The sequence below is a fragment of the Nycticebus coucang genome, chromosome 13 (genome assembly GCF_027406575.1).
Source record: "Nycticebus coucang isolate mNycCou1 chromosome 13, mNycCou1.pri, whole genome shotgun sequence".
In the NCBI taxonomy this organism is placed as follows: Eukaryota; Metazoa; Chordata; class Mammalia; order Primates; family Lorisidae; genus Nycticebus; species Nycticebus coucang.
The window spans coordinates 52480643-52505182 of record NC_069792.1 but is presented as its reverse complement, the minus strand read 5'-3'; positions in this window follow the sequence as shown (position 1 = coordinate 52505182).

Below are 24540 nucleotides of genomic sequence, written 5' to 3'. Positions count from 1 at the left end.
TTTTCTGCTGATTCTTCCTCATGAGTGATTTCTTTTATCTGTTTCCTTGCCCTAATTTTCCTTTCACTTCCTCTTGCTCTTGAAGTTCTCGTGCCTGTGGACTAAGGGTTACAGGACCAGAAGGGTGAGAAGGTTTAAGAGCAAATAAGGGATGAAAGAAAGGAGGACCAAGTGATAAGAAAAAAAAAAAACGAAAAATAGAGAAAGGAGAGGGGGTGGGTAAAAGGAATATTGACAAAAAGAAGACAGGCACAGAAAGAGCGAGACAGAGCAATATAGGTGTACAGTAGGGTACTTTGACACAACCTTAAAAAAAAAAAAACCACCTTCTGGGGGTGCCCAGTTGGGTGGTTCCCTTGAGGTCAGCAGCTCTTTGCTAACCTGATTAGACACAGTACCCCACCTCCACCAAGTAGAGAGGAAAGACAAAAGTGCTATAAATCAAACCAAAACATGCAAACAGAAAGCTTTACAGATAAAATTGGCTGGAAAAACCAAATAATAGCGGTAGAAACACTAACAAAAATGAAGTTCTAATTATTGAAATAGGCAGCAATGGGAAATTATAATTGAACTAGAAAAATTGAGAAAGAAAAAGGATCTGTATGGAAAAGGTTGAACTTAAAAAACAAAACAACAATCCACAACATTAAAATAAAAAAAAACAAACAAACAACCAAACAAAAAAAAAAAAAAGAAAAAAAATCACAACCAAAAACAAATCAGTATGTATATGTTATATTGTCTGGGCAACACGTGGTCTTCTGGGGTATGAGATGTTAATTACAGTTCTGATACGACTGGAGGCTGCTAGTTTCTCAAACCCCAGCAGGTAGACATCCTAAATCTCTCTTCAGCCCACTTAAAAGGCACTTTGAACTTGTTCACTTACTGAGCAGAAGCTTTCTCAGGGAAGTGCTTGTCGCTGGAATCACTGCTGAAGTGGCTATCCACTTACCCTGTGTGTCAAAACTGGTCTCCCTCTGCCCCCGAGGGTTAGGGCTGCAAGGCGGCTCAGACCCCGCCCTCAGGCTACTTGGTGGCTGGGTTACCAGCTCCCACCCAATTCCAGCTCTGCGACCCTGAGGGTGGAGCTTGCTGGGGCAGATCGCTCACAATGTCTGCCTGTGACCCAGAGCCAAACACTATTAGCTCCGTCTGGCTCAGCGGCTCAGGCTGGGGCCCTAGACAAAGGCCAAAGTTCTCGGCACTCCCGCTCAGGTTCTCCCCAAGGCAGTTCAGTTGAGTGCCAAGTCCAAAGACACCAAAACAGTTCACAGGTAAGGCCTTTCTGATTTGCAGTCTCGCTGCTACTGAACTTACAGTTGCGGGAGGGTTTAGACAGATTGAACACACGCGACCACTTGCCGGTTTTGCACTGTTTTGGTCCTCCTCTTGGGGTCCAGAAGTCTCTCGCTGACTCCCTGTATCCTCTCAGGGGTGATGATAGGCAGATCCCACCAGCCAGAGATGCCTGGAGTCCTATATCCCCAGACTCACGGTGCCCAGATGCAAGGAAGCTGTTACTCGGCTGCCATCTTGCTCCGCCTCCTCTTAACATGTTCTTTATACCTTTCTCCCTCCTGTGCTCAGCACTATTTTTTTAAATCCCTTCTTCTTTTTCTTTTCAGTTTTAACAAACTTTCCTATTTGGTTTCTTATAGTGAGACCTCTGGTGCTTGTCACCAGAGTAAGATCAACCCTGGGAATCTCAGAAAGAGAATTAGGGGTCCTCAACCTATGGCCCGTGGGCCACATGAGGCGGTGTGATTGTATTTATTCCCGTTTTGTTTTTTTACTTCAAAATAAGACATGTGCAGTGTGCATAGGAATTTGTTCATAGTTTTTTTTTTAAAACTATAGTCTGGCCCTCCAAGGATCTGAGGGACAGTGAACTGGCACCCTATTTAAAAAGTTTGAGGACCCCTAATGGACCTTTCTTTAGAGCAGAGGTGTCCAAGCCTGTGGGCCACAGGCTACATACTGATTTTATGAGGACATTTTTTGCTTATCTATGGTGTTGGCTATCATGAAAAGTATGCATTAACCTTTTCATTTTTTTGTAAATCAGCTTTTCTTAGAGTTTGTGTATATAATGTGTGGCCAAAGACAACTCTTCTTTTTCCAATATGTGGCAGAGAAAAGAAAAATTTGGATATCCTTTGTTTAGAGATGATGCTGGTATCCTATCTTTAATTTTTACTATGGTGATTAATTTGAATTGACTCATTTATCCCACTCATCTAGATTTGAGCTCAGGCCCTAATTTTTGCCAGTGGGCTATTACCTTTATTATCTGGCAATTATAAACCAGTAAGCAATAATATCCTTGCCTGAAATAATATCGCCATGTCTAAACTCCCTAACATATTATTTTTAATTCTCTTATTATACTTACTGCTCATTCTCCTTTGTAATAATTATTGGGAGATAGATCTTCTCTCGTCTGTTAGACTGCATGAAGTCAGGAACTTTATCTTACATATTTTTATGTAAGCTTTTAAAAACCTACTTTACTCAGCAAGTTCTATATTCTTGGGAAACAGTAGAAAAATGGCATCAGGTAGGAACTTCTAGTTCCCAATCTCAAACCAGTCTAGTAAATACATTTTCACCCAAGTTCTTCCTGTTCTACTTTTGACCAGGTGTGGCCACCACCCTCCTACCAAGGCCAATTCAACCTCTGATGCCTGCCCTATCGTGAGCATCTCTCACCTCTCAAGATACCTCTTTCTGTAACGTGTTTCCTCCCCTCTTATTTGTATTTTTACCCTCTTTCTCTTTGTTGGCTTATTGAATAAGTAAAATGTTTGTCTCTCCTGCCTTTCAAACAAAGGGGAGGAAGATGGAAAGAACAAGGGACACGAGTAGAAGTTCTCCACTCCTTCCCAGCACAAGGTCCTTCAGTGCTGAAACACAACATCCTTGTTGCCAGGTGGTGGTTTTCTCTGAGCATCCTTCCTTATCTAATTAATTACTATTCATTCCTTGAGACTCAGACCAAGGCACTTCTTTTAGGGACTCTTTTAGGGACTCAACTTTACATGTTGAATTAGGTACCCCTATTCTGTGTTCATATAATAATTACCTAAGTTATAGAGCAACTGGAAAACAGAATTGTAGCCTCCACTACTGTATCCTTATGTGAATGAATGAACAGAGGATAAATTCCCAATGCATATTTGTTTCCCGAATGGGTAGGATTAATTTTCCATATAGCTTGACTTTTAAGTAACATAGTATTTTATTCTATGAAAAAGTATATACCCAAATCTTCCAAGTAGTACTGTCTAGGTTCCATGTAGAAAACTTTATTATTTTGATAATGGTTTTATAATATGCTTATAATATGTTTTTTTTTTACTAGAAAATATTTCTATCTTTAAATAGTAACATGTACAGAAAAGTATTAAGTAAAAAGTAGTTTTGTATATCCCTCTTACTTCATTTCTATTTTCCAAAAGAAACTACTATTAACAATATTTTTAGGTGTACACACCCAGATAGACTTATAGTCTTCAGTTTTAAATTTTAAAGACTATTTGGAGGTTTTGTTTTTCCTTTAACAAACAGTATATTCTTTAAGAAAAAAATACTATGGCCTATTACTCCATATCCACTGCATTTTGAATCACTGTCCAGCTATCAGCCACAAGGCAGTCTTCATATGTCAGAGACTAAGGGCAATAGCTGCATTTTTCTGGGGTGACTGTGCAGTAGAAGAGCGCAAAGTGAAATGAACTGAGCAAGGTAAAAGGTGGCTTCCAGTAGGGCTTCCCAACTTCAGCACTATTGACAGTTTGGTCAAAAAACAAACAAACAAACAAACAAACAAAAAGCATTAAACAGCATTAGAAAACAAACAGGCTCAGAACCCGTAGCTTAGTGGTTAGGGTGCTGGCCACATACACTGGGCTGGTGGGTTCAAACCTGGCCTAGGCCTGCTAAACAACAATGACAACTTCAACAAGAACAACAACAAAAATAGCTGGGCAGTAACGCCTGTAGTCCCAGCTACTTGGGAGGCTGAGGAAGAGAATCACTTAAGCCCAAGAGTTTGAGGTTGCTGTGAGCTGTGACGCCACGGCACTGTACTGAGGACAACATAGTGAGACTCTCTTTCAAAATAAATAAATAAATAAAAAAATAAAAAAAGCAAGCAATTCTGTGACTTAAATATATCTTTTAAATTCTCTGGGATTTAATTTTCTTATTTATGAAGGGAGTGACTAGATTAATTTTAGAGATTCTCTATAATTCCAGAATTTTGATCAAGAAGAATTTAAAAAGAGTACCATAAATAAGAGATCAGTAAATCATTTTTACCTATGTAGTGGGAGTTGATTGTATACCTTGGAAGGTTAATATAAGGAACAAATAATTTGTAGGTCCTGATGGAAGTTATGAGATAGATTGTTATGGTCCATTATTTCATTTCCAAGAAACACTGTTGACTGCGTCCTTTCTGTTCCACTGCTGGCTTATTGCTATTGCTGGGAGGGCTTCATTTATTTCCCTCTATGCAGATTTCACCTTTCTTGATTTTTGTGTTTCTCAAAGCTTTTGTAATGATCCACATACCACAGATGTGATCCAGTGACTTGATAGATATGAAGCTCTGTCACTGTAACATCTTATGTTGGGTTGTTCTTACCAGTAACCCAGCAACTTTGCAAGTTCTGATTACAAATGAGTTGTTAGAGTTAAAAGTATTTTAATAGCTTTAAGTAAAAGGCACAATGTAAATAATACACCATTATAATACAATTAGGAATTACAATGCTATTTTTAGATTTGCTATATAAGTTTATAAGCACCCCTTCCAGGAAAATTATAAACACATATTTTAACTGCAATTAACCTCGACAGATAGATCTGGTTTATATTATTCCCAGAATGACAAGGAAAGTGCCTCAATGCATTCATATCAGATAGCATGTCGCATTGACATAGCTAGCTCAAAATTCTTTTCAATTTGCTGAGACTACTTAGAAAAAAATAATAAAATAAAAGGTCCCTTTATTTATGTGGGGAGAAAAAAGGTGATTAGAGAAGGCATTAAACAAGCAAAACCAATATCTTCTTATCTTAATATTTACACAAATACACACAAATCAGACAGTGAAGGAGGCACTCAAGGCAGCTGGAAGCCCCGTGAATCCAAGCTCTCACTTCCTCCTAATAGCACACACCCCGCCTCTCCCAGCCCTTGCCAAATCCTACCCCTTTCCTCCTGCCTTCCAGATCTATCTGTTTCTCTTTATTCAGTGTCTCTATGCTCTTCTCATGTAAATGTCTTAAACCATCTCAAACTTCCCAATTCTCCTCTCTCCCTCCACAGGTCTGAGTTGACATATTTAATAGTAGCAGTTGCAAGTGCAGAACCACATGCTTCCTCTCAGACTCTAAATTCATGGAACTCTAAATCCATGGGACAGAGACTCAGCTGGACCTGATATGGAACAGGCATCCACCATTGATCTGTCTCATCACTACTGCCTGAGGGACAAGATCACCCAGCATATACATAGCTTCAAGACTTTACCCTCCCAGGACTTGATAGAGTACATGAGGGCAGAACAATCAACAGAGAACTATAAGAACACCCTAGAAGCATCCTTCATGTCAGATGCAACAAAATGAAGTAGAAAATATAAAAGTTCACTGTAAATTACCAAATGATATTTAGAAGGAAGATAATGCTATTGCTTTAAATGAAGACATGACAAGAATAGCTATTACTTTTAGGTCTATGTCACTTACATTTCCCAAAATGGTAATTGATTCTTTCTACAAAAAGTTACTGTCAGACAACCCTTTACTGCTTTGCTAAGAAATACTTAGGTAACAATTGTTTTTGTATCAAGCTCTATATTAGGGTTAGGGGAATTAATAATAATAATAATAATAATAATTCTGTTTTCAAGAAGAAAATTGTGGACTAATTAGGGATAGTAACAGGTTAACTGTAGTATTGCTCTGGAATGAATGACCATACATTCAAGATATATTATTAAGCATCATTTATCACCATCAAATGTATGTATGTAACATATACTTTTTTATTTTTAATCTCCTGCTAGAGTGTAAGGTTCCTAAAGTCAGAGATTTTGTCTCTTTTGTTCACTTTTTATCAGTGCCTAGAACAGTATCTGTAAAAATTGGACACTCAAAGACTTTTGATATATGAATGAACAAATGAATCTTCTATGGGCTCAGCACTGTGTTGTGTGCTGGGCTGTCATTCTGAATAAAATAAACAGAAATTTTGTTTTCAAGGAGCTTGCATATAGTAAGGTAAAGGGATATTAAACCAATAAATTTATAAGTATACAATTAAAGCAATAGGGCAGGGAAGAATGTACAATTCCACCTGAACTTGGGAGGACAACATGTTCAGAAATGCATGGAGAGAGGTTGCAGCCTGAGCTGTCTTGGAGTGGTGGGTTCAAACCTAGCCCTGGCCAAAAACTGTGCAAAAAAAAAAAAAAAATATTTCTTCTTTCTGAGGGGAGAGTTTTATCACAGAGCAGAAGCAGCATGTATATAGGCTTAGGGTTTGCAATACCCCAGTAGGTTTGAGAAACTTTAAGAAGTTTGAGTTGTGGGAAGCGAGGCAAGGCACACAGAATGAAAGGCATAATGTTGGAGAAAGCACAAGTGGTTCGGGGAGGCCTGGAATGGAAGGTGCTGGATGGGCACGACCAGGTCAATCCCAGCTTTGGATCTCGTGGTAATGAGTTTGGATTTTTCTCAAAGGCAATGAAATTCCAGTGAAGAGTTTTAAGCCAGTGAGTTTTAGAAGGAGCACTTCCTTTTTATTTACCCATAAAATACAAATAAAGGAGCATTATATAAGCCAAATATGGAAATTCAAAAATCTGAAAGTAGAGGATGGCAAAGACACTGGCTTAAAAAATAATGTTTAGGATGGTATGAGGAAATACAGTGCTCAGACTTTGACCAAAGGAGAATTTGTTGGGTTTTATTTTTATTTTTTTTTATTATGAATTGTGACCCTGTGGATGATAAAGTTGATAGCTGCACTGGGAAAGTTCTACCTGCATTTTAGGGGACTCCTGGGTGTCTGGTTTATGACTCTTGGCTAAGATAAGGGCAGCACTGATTAAAGGATATGCTGTTTGAAATCCTAACTTCCCTGGTGGCCTTCGGGGTCAGATTATTTACCAGTGGCTTAGGATTAGCATACCCTGGTCTACTTATATGACTTTTATAAGCATAAAACCACCATTGCAATCCTGCTTTGAGCTCTCCTGAAGCCCAGATTCTTTGCAGAGATCTTGGTGATTCAGGCTTGAGTGTGGTCAGATGCTTGTGTGACTAATGACACTGGCAGCTTGCTCCTCAGCTGCCAGTCAGACTCTAATGTTCCCTGCACTCTTTCTCTTGCTGCCCTGTGTCCTCTGCCTTTGAATAAAAACTTCCCATGAGTGTGTTCCATGGAGTGGGGTGAGTCCTTTCAAATGTCCAGATGAAGAAAAGCTTTTCAGACTCTAACAGAGCTATCAATGCCTTTACTATCCTTCTCATTTCTAAAACTCTTTTATAATTTTGATTTTCCAGCAAAGGTAAGCATATTAAATAAATATCTTAAAAGAAAACTTTTAAAACACATAAAATAAACGTAATTGAATTCTAGAGTTTCATCTTTCAATTTGGTCCCTTAAATCAAACATATTACAGAATATGTTTAATTACCTAGAATACTTTTTCTTCTCTGTTCTAGCACAGAGAAGTGTGCTTTTTTCTTTCTTTTTTTTTTTTTTGAGGCAACTAATCCTTCACAGCTTAAAGAGGTATCGTGTAGGTGGCCTTAGCAAATAATTTCTATTTTTGATATACATATTTTTACTTTATAGGAGTTAATTCATTTTAGGTGTGGCATAATGTCTGGTAGGCTGTGGGTCTTTGTGCTAATGTGTGGTTAGGAAAAATCAACTCAACTTTGGAGAGTCGAAAGCTTAACTAGCTATATATTCTTTTGAAATCAGGAAAAAGAGGCTGGGCACTGAGGCAGGTGGATTGCTTGAGCTCACGAATTAGAGACCAGCCTGAGCGAAAGTGAGACCCCGTCTCCACTACAAATAGAAAAACCGAGGCAAAAGGATTGCTTTAGCCCCAGAGTTTGAGGTTGCTGTGAACTATGATGCCATAGCACTCTACCCAGGCTGACAACTTGAGACTCCGTTTCAAAAAAAAGGAAATCAGAAAAAAGAAATTAGGACTTCTTTGTGTCGTTGTGGTAGTTCTATACTCTGGTTTCACATAAATAGCACCTGAGGATAAGTTCTAGAAATACGGCTGTCAGGGCCAAAGCCTGAAATCTGATTGAGTCATTCATGGGTGTGGTCCGTATTTTAATTTTTATTTATTTATTTTATTTTTTTTATTAAATCATAGCTGTGTACATTGATATATTCATGGGGCATCATTCACTAGCTTCACAGATCATGTACCAAGTTTCACATATACCCTTGTAAGATGCACCGCATATTTTTTAAAAGCTCATGAGTTACTAGAGAAAGTGAAAATTCTGCTTTACACTGAGCAGTTCCCTCACACTCTGTGTCTCAAACATAACATGACACATGGGAGACAACAGCAGAGAATGCTCACCTAGTGATTATAAAGATGTGAGGACCAGCATGATGCTTGCCTGATAAGAAATAAAGGTGGTGGCTTGGTGCCTATAGCTCAGTGGCTAGGGCGTTGGTCACATACACCGGGCCTCTTGGGTTCGAACCCGGCCCGGGGCCTGATAAATAACAATGACAACAACAACAACAACAACAAAATAGCCAAGTGTTGTTGCAGGTGCCTGTAGTCCCAGCCACGTGGGAGGTTGAGGCAAGAGAATCACTTCAGCCCAAGAGTTTGAGGTTACTGTGAGCTGTGACACCACAGCACTCTATCAAGGGCCACATAATGAGAATCTGTCTTTAAAAAAAAAAAAAGAAAGGAAGAGTTGATTTCAACAGGACAGCATCTTGAAAGCATTTGAATTGTTTTATTAATTTTTTTCTCTACTTTTGTCTAATTTATACAATTTAAATTTACTTTAGAGGTTGTAAGAATTACTCTAAAATAGTAATTTTCAAATTATATTTTGATAATGATAATGATCCCTGGCGGTGTCTCAGGGATCATTTTGAGGATTGGCTAGAAGTCTAGTAAGAAGTCTATGGATCCTTCACTTCAATCAAAGCAGCTTGTGTGTGTGTGAAAAAGAGAGAGAGACAGAAATAGAGAGCGGTAGATAGATAATTTTTCTTTGAAAAACAGAGGCCTTTGCAACCTCAGAAAAATAATTGAAAAGCATGGTGTTATAAATTGAATGTTTGTGTACGCCTAGAGCTACCATGTTGAAATTTCAACCCTCCACGTGATGATATTAAGGAAATGGGGCCTTTGGAAGGTAATTAGGTCATGAGGGTGCAGTGCCTGTGAATAGGATTAGTGCCCTGCATAGAAGAGAGACAAGAGCAAGCTCTCTTTCTCTCTCTGCTCTCTGCTGTATGAGGACACAATGAGATTGCCATCTGCAAACTGGGAAGTCGACACTGGGTCTACCGGCACCTTAATCTTGGACTTTGCAGCTTCCTAAACTTCAAGAAATAAACTGTTGTGGTTTAAATTACTAAGACTATGGTAAATTGTTATAAAAGCCTGAACTAAGATATTTGGTATTGGAATAATTATAATAGGTCAATAAAGTCATGGTCTCAAATAACTGATATTTACTTCTCTCTTTAAATACACAAATATTTAACCTACTAACTCTTGAGTTACTGATCGATAGAAAAAGGAGAAAGAAGCACTCCCTTTGTCATACTGATACCAGGTAGGTTTAAATAACTCTCCATGGTTTTTCTATGATAGAGAGGTGGCTAGTAGTATGTCCTAGGGAAAAAATATAAATTTTTCTACCTTTCTACATTTATCTATCTATCATCTATCCATCTCTGCCCATACAAATACACATATCAACTTGGACTTAACATACACAAACAATGCAACCTAACTGTTATACCCATATATTAATCTGAACTTTAAAAAAAAGAGAAAATAAAAAATTTACAATTAAAAAAACAAAACAGCAGTTTTATATATGTGTATATTTATGTAACAAAATAGTAATAGTGGTTTATGCAACAAAAGATTAAAATATATTCAATAAGAACAGAAATTATTATTTTGAGGAAAAATAGCAGCAGCTGAGAAAAACTTAGAATTACTTAAATCTCCTTTGTGCAAAGAATGATGACCATTCGGAAAAGTAAGAATCAAAATTATGTATCACAGGGCTGGAGAGTGGAAATAAATACAAAAGAGAATATCAATAGCTGAAAGTCCCTGCAAACCCCACAATGAGCATTTGAATTGGGAGCTACTGACTACCTGAGGTACAGGCACATCTCCCATAAGGAGACTCTAAGTGGGTTTCTCTGCCTCCAGTAGCAATGGGAAGGGAAAAATAGGAAGTGGTAGGTGGTAAGAGGTACATTAACAAAACACTAAATTGATGAGCTGGTTAAATAGTAGAAAGGGCATACATACATAAAGTATTTTTCAAGGGATGGAAATGTACTGAAATGCTGAAAATTGCTGCCACCTCCTGGGCATTGTTTTTGCAGGTGCATATTGCCATGGTCACTAGTATTTGATGAAATAGACATTTCCATTACATAGAATAATGAAAAAACTAGGAAACAATTTTGCAGTGTTTGCAGACAATGCTGATATTAAAGACAAGATGAATCTCTTCCAAGATCAGATAACAGATAATCAGCAGTTTTCACCAGAGCTGGTCAGGAAATATCACAGTAAATGTCTAATTAATTACAGAAGGAAAACAGAGCATACTTGTAGGAGGTTTAAAAAGGTATCCAACAAAGGTTGAGTTCAAAAGATAATGTAAATAATATTGAGAAAACCTTATTGGCAAAAATACTTGAAATGCGGTTGGAAATAGGTGAAAAATTTAGCATCTCACAAAAGTTGCTGGCTGAAAGTTTAATGTGGCTATTTCTTGAAACTTCTTAGAACATTTTACTGTAAAAAAAGTAACCACCACAACGAAATATTCATGCACTTAAATATTCAGGCTGTTGCTTACACTATTTCTTCAAACCTATCTATTAAAAATCATCTCCTACGCTGAGTTACACAATTTATATTTTATCAAAATTCAGAACACAGAAGCTTTAGTAAGGATTCTATTTTTTTGCAATGATACATGAAGGCTTATGTATTTTTTTACTGTCTAATTGGAGGACCCACATAAGGAGGTAAATAGTCTGAAAAAGGCAAGGAAAGATTTTCTCCAAGAAAACCCAGCTGGCTGTACAGAAAAGGGCTGGGAACTGGCCAACAGACTACAAGGCAGTTTTTTAAATGTGCGTGCTGGTACTAATGCAGAGAGAAAAATAGCCAGCTGCCTCTTTAATATTTGCTGATTGTTAAATGTCAGGTATTAAATATCCAAGCACAAACATGTAAATCAATTTTTTTCCAAATCATTTGACTCCATCCGTATACTTTTTCCAGTAGTAAATTCAATTTTCTCCATTCAAAGGAAACATGAACAGTGAACTAATTCTCTTCATCTGTCATCCCTCCCTTTCTATTCAAGCACCCCATTGCAAACACATGCTTCACAAAATTTCCGAATTTTTTAAGGAAACATGCACTTTGAAAAAAGTAAAGACAAATAATTTTCTCTGTACTTTCTCATTTTTTACAAATAGAGAAATCTTAAGTAGGTTGGTGGGAAATACAGTTTTCTTAATTTTGTGTTCAGTTTTATCTTAATTTCCTAGCTTCCAGGAATGAAACTATTTTGAAAGGAAATCTGTTGATCAAGCTAGTCCCAGCAAAACAATCTATTTGTAGTTGTAGTTTGAATGTGCATGAGAGAAGGAGAGAGGGAAGGAACTTATGTCCCTTTAGGTTTTGTCATAAAGCTATTTTTACTATTTTCTTTTATAAATAAAATGCTTATTTTATTCTGTTGATTCTCTGTAATAAAAACATGAAATATCTGCATTTCAACCACATGGTTTAGAAATAGGTAATAGTATTGTGCAAATAATTGCTATGAATATTTTCCCATCCAATTATTTGCACAATTTGCATAATAATTCTCTTAATATTTTAAGCTTTACAACTTAAAGAATAAGAACTAGAGTGCAGATATCTCTTGAACTTACTGATTTCATTCCTTAGATGTACACTCAAAAGTAGGATTGCCAGATCATATGGTAGTTGTTTAGTTATACTTTTGTTTTTTTGAGGAACCTCTATACATAATTTTCTATAATAGTTACCGAGTTACATTCTGATTAACAGTGTGCCCGAATTCCATTTTCTTCAGTAGTGCTCTTTGGCCTTTTTGATAATAGCCATTCTAACAGCTCATTGTGGTTTTGATTTGCATTTCTCTGGTGATTACTGATGTCGAACATTTTTTCCTTTACCAGTTAGCCATTCGTATGTTTTCTTTTGAGAAATGTCTATTCATGTATTTTGGATCGAGTGATTTTTTTCTTGCTATTGCATTTTTTGAGCTTGGAATATTAAGCCCTTATCAGATGTATGGTTTACAAATATTTTTCCCCATTCCATATGTTGTCTCTTTACTTTGTTGGTTGTTTCCTTTGCCATGAGAAGCTTTTTAGTTTGATGCAATTTTATTTGTCTATTTTTGGCTTTTGTTGTCTGTGCTGTCAGTGTCATATACTAAAAATTACTATCCAGACCAATGTTAAAAAGCTTTTAAAACATGTTTCATTCCAGTGTCAGTCTTCAATTTTAGATTTTAGGTTTTATTCACAATATTCAAAATATGGAAGCAACCTCAATGTCCGTCAATGAATGAAAGGATAAAGAAAATGTAATAGACAATAAGTAAAATATAAATATCTTTGTTTAAAAATATAAATGTGTAAATAAATAAAAATATATGTAATGAAACATTCCTCAGCCTTAAAAAAGAAGGAAATCTTGCTATTAGTGAAAACATGGCTGAAACTGAAGTACATCATGTTAAGTAAAAGAAGCAGTCGCAGAAAGACAAACACTGCATGATCTCACTTTTAGGTGGAATCTTACAAGGTTGCATTCATGGAAACAGAGAGTAGAAGGGCAGTGTCCAGAGCACTGGGGAGATGATGGTCAAGGGTGTAAAGTTTCAGTTAAACAGGATGAGTAAGTTCTAGAGATCAAATGTCTGTAGTCACCTGGTGACTATAGTTAATAATACTATATTATAAATATTGCATGTTGGGGATTTGCTAAGAATATAGATCTTTAGTGTTCTCATCATGTGCAAATACATAAACACACAAGCTGACAGAGTGAGGTGATACAAATATTAATTAGCTTGATTGTGGTAATCATTTCACACTATATATGTCTATCAAAATATTTTTTTTTTACCTTAAATAGTTACTGTTTCTTTGTTAGTTATAGTGCTATAAATCTTGGAAAAAAGGAACAAGAATGAATTTTATTCCGGATTTATACCCAGTATGAGACAATGAACAAGGCATAAAAGACATCATTGTCTACATACTATTACTCCTGGGAAATTTGGTCAAAGCACCAAAAAACAAAGATTGTTCCAGTTGGTGAAGTCACAGCTGAAGAAGGCAATGACTTTCTGCACCAAGGCAATTGGTGGACAAGGATTCCCTTGCTGGAACAATGCTGGATTTGTTTATGTGTGTGTGTGTGTGTGTCGGAGCTCGTGAGATTACTTGTGAACCTTCCAAGCAATCCTTGGGGGATTTTTAATAGACTATGAAACATTGTTGCTGCTGCTACATGAGCTAAGAAGACATGAAACTCTGGAAAAATATATGCCCACTCATGAACAGGGCTCCTAGGTATTGTATAGGAGGAAAAGACAGCAGTTAACACCAAGATGGTGTCTTTCGAGGGGTTGATGTTACCAAGATAATTTTGGAGATTAGACCAGATTTTACAGTTGGAGGACTTGAGCACCAGGCTGGGGAAGTGAGATGTTAATAAGCTATTGCAAATGAATAGTAACAGAAACCTCAAATAGGCAAGGGCAGTGGAAATCAAAGAAGAAAAATAATGTAAGGGGTAAGGGCATTTGTTCGTGTAAATTTTATTGAGAGTTAGATTTAGTTCCCAGTTTTGGAGCTGTTGGTCTAAATCCCCCTAGAAAAAACTTAATCAATCTTATTATTCATTCGGTTATTCATTTAAGTTAATGTGGCTAATTTAGGAAATGTAGCTAAATGTGGTTAATTTAGGAGATGCTTTACCATATGTCCCCCCTAATCTTCCTGTGCCAGGGATATATATATATTTATATAAGGGCAATGACAAACTATTACCTTCCTACCAAAGTGTAAATGCCACATGATAAACACTGCTGAGCTCCAGACGTGTGCATGAACTTACTCATCCTGTTTAACTGAAACTTTACATCCTTGACCAGCATCTCCCCAGTGCTCTGGACACTGCCCTTCTACTCTCTGTAAGATTCTACCTAAAAGTGAGATCAAGCAGTGTTTGTCTTTCTGCGACTGCTTCTTTTACTTAACATGATGTACTTCAGTTTCAGCTATGTTTTCACTAATAGCAAGATTTCCTTCTGTTTTAAGGCTGAAGAATGTTTCATTACATATATTTTTATTTATATATACATATATATATTTTGCTAGTGATACCCTCTGGGGCAAGGATACTAATAAAAACAAATGGCAATGTGCTTTCAACAGGGAGGTGAAGAAAAGTTGGGAACTAAAACTTTATTTTCAATTTTACTAGAGGAAAAATCTGTTTTTCAGACTTGTAAAAAATGATACTCTCACTCAAACCTGATGAATAGCTGCTGATGAAACCAAAACGTTAGTAACAGATTTGAGAGTCTAATCAGCTGGGGGGTTCTCTTTTACCCTTTAAAGTGGTGACATGCATGGCGTAATTCTATTCTTAGGAGTACTCAGTAAATGAAACCATATAAGGACACAAAACCCCATTGCAATAGTTTGTCAAAATGAGGAAAAGAATACACATTACAGCCCTAAAATTTATTTAGCATAATTTGAGCACAAAAATATAGGAAGTTGAAGAAACAGACTTCTCCTGACTCTGCTAGAGCTCAGAGAAGTGAAAACACTCATTTGCTTTCCCTTAGCTCCCGGCAACACACAGTGGTGGAGCATCAGAGCAGGGAACAAAGAGCTGCAAACAAAATGAGTTTCTTTCCCACAGTTTTTAACTTCCTCATCTGAGGGCAATGACAAGCTAGTACCTTCTTACCAAAGTGTAAATGCCACATGATAAACACTGCTGAGCTCCAGACACGTGCATGAAGTAACATCATAGTAAGAAATAGTGACTGGGCTGTGAAGATGTAGATTCCAGCCTCCGAAACCTTGAGTCCACGCATATGATCAGAAGCAATGCTCAAAATATTTAACAAGTGGTAAGGCTCAGGCCAATTAGAACAGATATTGGCTTCTGTGCTGTAATAGTGTAAATAGCCTGATTGTCAAGTCTTCTTGTGGGCCTGGAAAGGACTGGATTATCAGGCTTTAGTGACAGCATTAGTGACATTTTGGGTGAGATAGTTCTTTGTTGTGAGGGTTGTCCTGTGCATAATAGAATGCTTAGCAGCGTACCAATTCTTCATCGTTGGCCTCTACCTACTAGATCTCTCTCTCTCACACACACATAGCTAGGACAACCAAAAATATCTCTAGACATTGTTAAGTATCTCAATATCCCCTGGGTGTGGAGTAGGGACAAAATTCCCCTAGTTGCAAAACAGTGAATTAGATGTATTTATTTAATGAATTGTAATCTTTTTTCATTTCCCTAATCTGGATATATTTCTCCACCTTCTAAGTAGATTATAACTTATATTAAGTAACAAAATTAGTTGGTATTTATTTGCATGCATCTAAAGAGCTCAAATTTAGATATTTCTGAAAATCTTATGCTCGTTTTTAATGACTAGATTTTTGCACAATATTTTCACTTACTAGTGTAAGGAAGTTAGAATACTTAGCTCTTAATCAGGAAATTAAAATACTATATGTACTTAATTTGATCTCATGAGCAGAATGTCACCTTGAAATTAAAAAAGCTTACTCTTTTCTGTTTGGACAAAAATAATCATAAAGGTATATTGCAATGTAATTGTACGCTGTTATGCTTATGATTTTTTATTACTAATATACATATATAGGAGAAAAAGAGTTATAAAAAAATAATCAAAATCTCTGTGAAATTATTTTAATAGTTAAGCAAGCAAAAATCCAGGAAAGCGAATAGCTGTTACCATGATAGAGCTAAAACAATATCAGATACCATTTATTGAGCCCTTATATTTTCCATGGCCTGATTAAGTGATCTATATGCTTCCATGTAATCAACCAATTGAAGGTTCATTTGACAAATGTTTATTATGTGCTCACAAAGCTGCAGATACTGTTCTAAATGTTGGTGATAGAATTGTAAATAAACACATCTTTGCCCTTACTTTCTTTGGTGGGGGCTGAATCAGAGGTGAGGAGAGAGGAGATTAGAAAACAAGACATATATTATGTCAGGCGATGATAAAAGCTGTACAGGTGAATAGAAAAGGGAAAAAAGAGATAGTGATAATGGGTGTGGGTGTTTGTTTAAGGCACTCGTGGAAAGGCTCTCTGGAGCACTGACATAGAAGCAGAGTCCCAATGACCTTGAAGGAGCATCTTTCAGGGGAAGTAGCTTATACAAAAGTTTTGAAGAAAGAATTTTCTTGACATGTTGAAAGAAAAACAAGGTGGCAAGTGTAGCAGAAGTGGCCCAGGCAAGGAAGAGAGTGGTAGAAAACAGGGTGATGGGCAAGGCTACAGACCCTGTAGGACCTTTGAGACTGTATGTAAGGAAAGGCTGTTCTTCTGACTGGGACAAGAAACAAGAAGAGGCATTTGTGCAGATAAAAGACCCTCAGCTCTAATGGTTAGATGGAATCCTCTGTGGAGAATAGAGTAATAGAGCAAGGCCAGAAACCAAGTGATAGGTAAATATGTATTATAACTTCCCTAATTTTATTAATAAGAAATGAGGTTTAGCTTGTTTTTTAATCAGATTATTTATTTGATATTGAATTGAGTTTCTTGTGTATTCTGTTTATTAATCCCTTGTCAGGTGGATAATTAGCAAATATTTTCTCTTGTTCTGTAGATTGTCTCTTTAATCTGTTGCTTGTTACCCTTGCTGTGCAGAAGTTTTATAGCTTGATATAATCCACTTGTCTATTTTTGCTCTTGTTGCCTGTGCTTGTGAGGTCTTTCTCAAAAAAATCTGCCCAGATAGATGTCCTGATGTCAGTGTTTTTTTCCTACTAGTTACATAGTTTCAGATCTTACATTTAAGTCTTTAATCCATTTTGATTTTATTTTTGTGTATGATGAAGTGAGAGGTAAGTGTCTAGTTTTATTCATTTACATGTGGATATCCAGTTTTCCCAGCACCATTTATTGAAGAGACTAGAATACAAACAAATGGTCAACAGGTATATGAAAAAATGCTCAACGTCAGTAATCATCAGAGAACTGCAGATCAAAACTACAATGAGATATCATTGTTAAAATGTTATCATAATTAAAATGCCTATTACTGAAAAGGTGGAAAAGAACAGATGCTGGCAAGGATGTGGAGAAAGGGAACACTTTACACTGTTCCCTTATGTGAACACTTTACACTGTTGGTGGAAATGTAAATTAGTACAGCTGCTGTGGAAAGCAGCATGGAAGTTCCTCAAGAAACTCAAAGCAGAATTGCCATGCCATCCAGCAACCCCACTACTTGGTATAGACCTGAAAGAAAGGAAATGGTGTATCGAAGAGGTATCTGCACTTCTGTGTTTATTGAAGCATTATCCACAAGAGCCAAGATGTGGAATCAGCCTATGTGTTCATCAAGAGATGACTGGATAAGGAAAATGTGGTACATATGCACAATGGAATACTATTCAGCCATAAAAAGAATAAAATCCTTTCATTTGCAGCAACATAGGTAGAAATGGATAATATTATCTATCATAAGTGAAATAATCCATGCACAGAAAGACAAATTTGCATATTCTTACTAATATGTAGTCACTAAAAAATTTGATCTCAAGGAGATAGCAAGTAGAATGGTGGTTACCAGAGCCTTGGGAGGGTAGAGGTCAAGACTTGAAAAGAGGCTAGTTGATGGATACAATAGTTGAGTTAAATAGAAGGAGTAAATTGTAGTGTTTGATATCACAGTATGGCAACTATAGTTAATAATGATTTACTGGGTATTTTAAAATAGCTAGAAAAGAAGGCTTATAATGTTCTCAACACAAAGAAATGACTGAAGTTGGAGAAATCAGGATTTCCCAACTGTCCTGATTTTATCATTACATTTGATACATTTATACACATGTATCAAAACATCACGTGTACTCTATAAATATATATAATGATTATGTATCGATTAAAAAAATAAAACATGAAAAAAACAAGGCTTAGTAAATTAATTTCCAGAAAGACACTAAGTACATAAATGGTGGGACTGAGATTCATACTCAGAGCCTATCTTTTCTCCTCTAAAACTAAGGGATATATAAACTACAAATGGAATATAAACTCGAAGCATTAGGGGCTGTTGACACATCAGTTAGAAAGGAGGGGGATTAAAAAAATCCTTGCCACTAACACTGCAAAGAGAAAAGAAGAGACGAACAATGATCTGTAATCATTATAAGACTATGTAGAATTTTGCACTTTTAAAATGCTTACATTTTAAGTATTGTGGTTAAATCTTGTGCTTTTGTGTGTTTTTTATATATCTGTGTGTATGTGTATGTATATATATATCTGTACTTTAATATAAAAATTCTAATTATATGGAAAAAAATAATTCAATGAAAAACATGTCAGTCTGTGGTTTAGAAAGGCAGGCCATAATGCCGATTTCAAAATTCAGTTAAGAGTAGCTTAATCTAAGCTTCATAATGAGTCGATAATTTCTAGAAAGTGCAAACTTAGAAAAGAATGGCACCTGTCATAATCACTTACTTGAATTATTTTACTCTAAAATATTTCATTTTTGCTTTACAGATTTATTCAGTACAAAGGATCAATTATTTTAGCAGAAGGTAGATGCTCTCAGAAAAGTAACTTCCCTTCAATTTCTGGTTCATGAATTATAGCATTTCATTGAGTTTCTTACTGCCTTATGAGATGATTCTGGTGGGCTTGTTTGTCAGAACATGAGAGGTGAATAAGAACAATATCCTGTGAGTGCTGCCTGTGGCTCAGTGGGTAGAGCGCTGGCCCCATATATCGAGGGTGGCACGTTGGAAACCCGCCCCGGCCAAACTGCAACAAAAAATAGCTGGGCATTGTGGCAGGCACCTGTAGTCCCAGCTACTCGGGAGGCTTAGGCAAGAGAATCGCCTAAGCCCAGGAGTTGGAGGTTGCTGTGAGCTGTGATGCCATGGAAGTGAGACTGTGTCTCTAAAAAAAAAAAAAAAAAAAAGAACAATATCTTAGATTTGAAACTTCCCTAGACTAATGAAATTTTTTCAGCTTCATGGTCAGAGACTTTGTGTCTCTGAATTATTTAGGATACAGACAAAGTTGCTATAACATCTACTATGGCTAAATAGAAGAGTTTACTGCTCTTTTATAGACATAGTTCAGTCGTGAGGGATCTAAAGTCAGTGCAGTGGATCTTCAAACCTTGCTCGGTGGCTTTTGAGTTTTCTTCAGTCACTGCAATTCCCTAGTCAGTGGGAAACTAGAAGGAGGAAGTCAGGGAAAGCAGAAGGTGCACACATCACCACTCACTTCTTCTTGACTTACCTGTGTCAGTTAGCCACACCGAGCGGTAAGCAAAGGAGCTTGAGAAATGTGGTTTCTAGCTTGGGCAAATATGTTCCCAGCTAAAATGTGAGGAAGTCTACTCTAGGAAGCAAGGAAGAGAACATGAATATTAGGGCAGAATTAGCCATGTTTTGCAACTGAAATCCATGAATCATGTCAAGAGACATAGCATTAATGTCATCAGCAGTCAAACAACAACTCATCCATGGACTAGAGCAGTGATGTATTGTCATTGGAAAGATATATATTTTTTATTATTACTTTTTTTTGTAGAGACAGAGTCTCACTGTACCGCCCTCCGGTAGAGTGCAGTGGCGTCACATGGCTCACAGCAACCTCTAACTCCTTGGCTTACGCGATTCTCTTGCCTCAGCCTCCCGAGCAGCTGGGACTACAGGCGCCCGCCACAACGCCCGGCTATTTTTTGTTGCAGTTGGGCCGAGGCTGGGTTTGAACCCACCACCCTCGGCATATGGGGACGGCGCTGTACTCACTGAGCCACAGGTGCCGCCCTATATTTTTTATTTTTAAAGTAAATTTATTTCAGGTTAATGTGGTCAAAATATTTGGTTTTATTAGGTAGAGTTCGTCTTGTGGTTTGTCCCACACACAAAAAGTGTGCCAATGCCCCCCACCCTGTGCCCATCCAATGAGAGCACCCCAAATCTCTCCCCCTCTCCTGTTACCCCTCCCCCCGATTTGAATTTGAAATGAGTTTTTCTCCTATTTGGGCATTGGATTGCCTACTGGCTTCATATTAGTATTGAGTGCATTGGACTTTGGAAAGATATTTTAAAGCTCATCCACTATCCTAGATCAGTAGTTTAAAACTTCTAAATAAAATACTATAAATACTAACTCATAATTCTAAAATAACACAGATTCCAGCATTCTATTCCTCTAGCAGGATTTCCACCCTCCTAAAACAAGTCTGTAAACTTTTTAAAATATATCCTACTCATGTAAATGCTAGAATTTCAAGGGTGCATAAGAAGGAATATAGTACTCATAACACTTAACGAGTCAGCAATCATGTGATGAAATCACTATTGCAGAGTTATAGTGTCTTACAATGACTATAAAAGCAGGCACAATAAGGACACCAGCTTCTGGGTTGATCCTGCAGCACTGCCTTATGTTGGATCTAATTATTCCTTGCCTAGGATGTTCTTCCTTATATATTTCATTACACGCTAGAGCTTATTTTGGCCTTGACTTGACATGTTGTTGTCTCTCATTACTCTCATACTGAGCTTATTTCTACCACTTGTAATATTCAATGGATTTAACATTTCACTTGAATCAAAGTGGCTAAAACAATACATAAGCCAAATTAAAGCAAAAAAAAAAAATGTTACCCATGGAATGAAATTTAATGGCAAGCCTGTGAAGTGCTCATGGCACTCAGAGTGCGGCCACGTGCCATGAAAAAGCCCAACCTGCTCAGGCCACTTTGAATAGCTACCTTGGAAAGGGTGTTTTAGTGGCATTCACTTGAGAGCTAATGTTCCTTTGGAAAAGCAAAGAGATTTGTAACATTAACAAGTCGAACAGCTTGCTTATGTGTTGCCTTATAGTGCAAGCATAAAAGGTCATGCAGAAAAACATAAGCATTTGATGGGGTGGACCTTTAAAGGTTAGTGCTTTATATATTTGGATTAAAGATATTATTCATTTTTTAATCTCTCCCAGAAGAGAGAGATTTGAGGGTCTAATAAAACCAGTACATGTTAAGACAAGAAAGGAAGAGCCAAGGACCCAAGGAAAGGGAAACCTTCTGCACTGATAATACTAAAAATTGGGAATTCTTTTACTCTTGATGTTGAAATCACAAAACTCATACATGATTTAGGATGAAGAGGAGATTGATTTTTCATCATTCTTTAGGAAACTGGAATTCTTTATTGACTTGAAAACTATCAGAAGTTCTTGAGTTTACCGCTGGCAACAACTGCCTGATACTGGACAAGGCAATGAGAGGCTAATGTCTACTTTCTCATTTATAAACTTTTTTGTACATAGCAAAAGAGCTAATGTACTTGAAAGCACTTCACACACAAAAAGCACATGTTTCATCTCTGCACAGTCTGAGAAATTAAAAAGAAAGAAAAAAGAAAATGTACATAAGTGTGAGCACTAATGAAAATGAGGATGAGGCTCCTCCTGAAATCTATTTTGAGAAACGAACATGATATTAAGTTGAGCTCATTATACCCGAGTATAGAGCAGGTAAAACTTGTTTTCATTTTCACATCCTTTGTTTCAGCTATCATGCTTTTCCTTTGTCCTGTAACTGCTTCCCTTGAGAAATCTGTCTAACAGCACATTCTTGATAACTTTTTAGTTTGAGAATGGGAATATTTGGTGACTATGGCTTATCTCTCCCTTAAAAGCCCTCAGAAAAGATTACTTACAAGACTGGTGTCACAAACTCTAAAGTGTATCTAGTGCAAAGTGAAAATGAAGGATGCTGAGGACATCTATGATTCTTACAAACTGTACTAAGTCAGTATCATTTTAAAGGAAGCATCACTGCTTTAGATTCATGAGATTCATAGATTTTGTATTATATGTATTATGAATATATATAATAGATTTAACAAAACTCATGTGAGTTAGGAGAGTAGTTTTGTATATAACTACATATACAAAAATATATATGAATAACTTAGAAAAACATATGACAATTTTCCTCCTTTAATTGATTTTCAAATCTGGAACATATATCAGCTAGATGAGTGGCAAATAGCAATAGATCTGAATTAAAAGTATGTCATTGATTATAAAAATTATTTATAATCTTTATCAACTTTAGTATATAATCATGGACTTTTAACTCTAAAATTCAATGACGTTGTTCCTGGATGTCAATATTTTTGTTCAGTAAATGTATTACTCAGTTCAATAAATTTTGTTCACCTGAATAGGAGTAGGAAACACTTGGGAAGGCATCACAAGGAATAAAATGAAGGTGAACTTTATTGATCATAAGATAGAGTCCATGGAGAGATAAAAGTGTATAATAATACACAATGAAATAGAGGCTCTAATTTAAAGAAAGAAATAAACAGTGTGCTATGGGAGGGAAAGAGTAATTTTGAATATGAAATTAATTTATGAAATAATATATAGAAGCTGTAAAACGTATGAATACAACTGGATCCCAAGAGTAATACTCTGCTAAGATCAAGCAACCAAAACCTCATTAGACTTCCTCATCTGCATCATTCTTCTCAGCTTTGCCAACAAACCAAATAATGTATTTTTTTATCAACAACTGAATGAATCAGACATACTGATTCATTCATCTGTGTGCCTCCAGTACCTGTACAGTGCCCAACACATTGATGACATTTTTAATAATCTACTTGAACTGAGCCAACAGAACTCTATAGGAAAATGGGGATGATAAATATGGATAGTAAATTGGAATGAGTTTGAGGAAGACCTTAAAAGCACAAATATGAAAATTTTGCAATTTATACTACAGAAAATAAATCTATTCCATTTTTTATTATAAAATTGGAAAGTAGAATCAAAAATCAATTTCAAGTACAAAATGCCCCAGGCATAACCATTATTGGCCTTTTCCATTCCTTCTTCAGGAACCCAAAACCATCATACCCAAGGTTAGTTAATTCTGGAGGTGGCAGAGAGAAAATTGCATATGCTCTGCCACAAACTTGTTCATACTCTTTTACTTTAGTCTTTTGTGTAGCTTTGCTGCTTACAAGATACTGAAGAGAAGAATCCCAAGAACCCAAAATCTGCAGGCCCAATAGGTTCTTCTTTCCCACTATCTCATGGGAGAGGCAGATTTGGTCTCTCAGACTAAGAAATGGGCACTCTCCCAATCAATCTAGATTCCTCTCCTTCAACTGTCCTCCCACATCAGGCATCCACCCAGGTCTCAAGCATTTTCTCTTTTATTTAGCCAACTTTCATCCCAAAGACATCATACAGAAATATTTCTAGTAAGGGGAATGGGTCATGGTTCTACAACTTCCCTATACCCATCCCTTCATTGGCCTGGTCCAGAGACTTTGATGAGGAAGAATGATGTGCTGTATGTGCAGATGGAGTAGAGGGAGGGAGCTGGGGAGGCATGCAGATCCATTTGAAAGTTCATGATGTATGGATAAAACGATAAGGGAAGTCTGAAACTACTGCAGTTGTATAGCAGTGGTCCCCACCCTTCTTGGCCCAGGGTTAGGGACCAGTTTCATGGAAGACAATATTTTCCATGGACCAGGGGCATGAAGAAGATGATTCAAGCACACTACATCTTTACCTCATATCATCAGGCATTTCATTTTTACAAGGAGTGTGCACCCTACATCCCTTGTGCACACAGTTTATAGGAGGGCCAGCATGCCTATGAAAACCTAGTATCACGGGCAGCGCCTGTAGCTCAGTGAGTAGGGCACTGACCCCATATACCGAAGGTGGCAGGTTGAAACCCGGCCCTGGCCAAAAAAAAAAAGAAAACCTAGTGTCACTTATCAGACAAATGTTGCTCAGGTAGTGATGTGAACAATGTGCTGTGACCGTAAATACAGATGAAGCTTTGCTCTCACCAGCCCGCCTTTCATCTCCTGCCATGTGGCCTGGTTACTAACAGGACAGTGACCAC